Genomic DNA, 1,792 nt, shown 5'->3' with positions numbered 1-1,792 from the left:
GAAGCAGCAGTCAAGAAATCAAATGATCTGTTGCACAAGACTTTTTAAAGTGTTAAAGAACATAGATTTCAGTTTGAGGACTAAAGTGTGCCTGACCCAAGTCATGGTATTTTCAATAACCACATATGCATGTGAAAGTTGTACAGTGAATAAGGAAGACCATAGAAGAATTGATGCATTTGAGTTATGGTGTAGGAGAAGAATATTAAAAATATCATGGAGTGGCCCATGTGCCCAGTCCCAGCTGGTACCATGCTTCCTTGTCACCGCTGAAGATGGCCCAAATCACCCCATGATGGTGGAGCTGAAGAACGGGGAGACCTACAACGGACACCTGGTGAGCTGTGACAATTGATGAACATCAACCTGCAGGAGGTCATCTGCACATCCCGGGATGGGGACAAGTTCTACAGGATGCCTGAGTGCTATATTCGAAGCAGTACCAACAAGTACCTATGCATCCCAGACGAGATCAGTGAAATGGTCAAGGATGAGGTGGTGGCCAAGGACCATGTGTGTGGTAGCCTGCAGGAGCAGAAGCAACAGAAGGGCCACGGCATGGGGGGTGCTGGGTAAAGTGTGTTTGGTGGCCGTGGCCATGGTGGGATCCCAGGTACCGGCAGGGACCAGGAGGAGAAGAAGCCAGGCCGACAGGCTGACAAGCAATGACCTTCGCCTGTCACATCCAGAGACTTGGGGGGGACTCAGCTCAACCTAGTTCACCCCGTGGCAGCACCTTCTGCCCAGTACACACATTTGTTCAGAAAGAAGGGGTGAGAAGTGTCCAGAGAGTCCCATCAGCATTTTCTTTCAGAACCTCTTCCTTAAGAAAAGTCCATTTTTGTTTTTTAAAGCAACAGTTCGAGTTGCACAATTATCTCCTTGTTCTTGGTTTTGCGAGTAGCTATGGGACCGCCCATGAGTTCCTGGGAGGTCTCAAGTGTGATGTGGCCTAGAATCCTGGTCTGTTTCTTGGCCCCGCATTTGAAGCAATTCTCAAGGCCTCCTTCAGTTCCAGACATAGGTCCCTGTGCAGTGGCAAGGGGACCTGGTTTCTTTTCAGCTGGGCGGCCCCAGGTAGCCTTTTCCAAACTCATGAAGACCTGCAGGTGCCCTAGGACAGGGTCTAAGGAGACCACATCATTTTTTTCCTCAGAATAAAGTCAGAGGCAGCACAGCTATCTCCCTCTGAGTCCCTGAACCAAAAGAAACAAAAAAACATGGATGGCCAAAAGAAAAAAACCAATCTGTGATGGAAGAAGTTCCTGGAGAAGGAGATCATGTTTGGTAAAGGGGAGGGTCAGAGAAAAAGAAAAAGACCTCCCCCGCCCCCCAACGAGATGGATGGGTACAGTGGCAGCAGCAATGGGCTCAAACATAGCAACGGTTGTGAGGTTGGAGCAGGACAGGGTAATGTTTTGTTCTGTTGTGCATAGGGTCGCTATGGGTCAGTACTGACTCGATGATACCTAACAAAAACAACACATACATGTGAAAGTTAGAGAATGACCTCAAAAGAATTGTTGACCCTATAAGATTTGTTGCATTTGATATACAGTGTTTAGCAATATTGAAAGTACCATGGACTGCCAAAAGAAAAAACAAATCTATGTTGGAAAAAATCTAGCCAGAATACTCCTTAGGAGCCAGGATAGCTAGACTTTGTAGCTCATACTTTAGACATGTTATCAGAAGGGACCAATCACTGGAGGATATCAAGCTTAGTAAAGTGAAGGGTTAATAAAAAGAGGAAGACCCCCAGTGAGATGGATTGGTATTGTGGCAGCAGCAA

The 1,792-nt window shown here is 46.9% G+C and overlaps 1 pseudogene; it reads left to right on the top strand.

Annotated features, from left to right (window-relative positions):
• Positions 1–289: 289 nt before the first annotated feature.
• On the top strand, positions 290–669 carry LOC102824908 (annotated as a pseudogene).
• The last annotated feature ends 1,123 nt before the right edge of the window (positions 670–1,792 follow it).

This window comes from Chrysochloris asiatica, unplaced genomic scaffold, assembly GCF_000296735.1.
Source record: "Chrysochloris asiatica unplaced genomic scaffold, ChrAsi1.0 scaffold00012, whole genome shotgun sequence".
NCBI classification, from domain to species: Eukaryota; Metazoa; Chordata; class Mammalia; order Afrosoricida; family Chrysochloridae; genus Chrysochloris; species Chrysochloris asiatica.
This window is presented reverse-complemented; position numbering and strand designations above follow the sequence as displayed.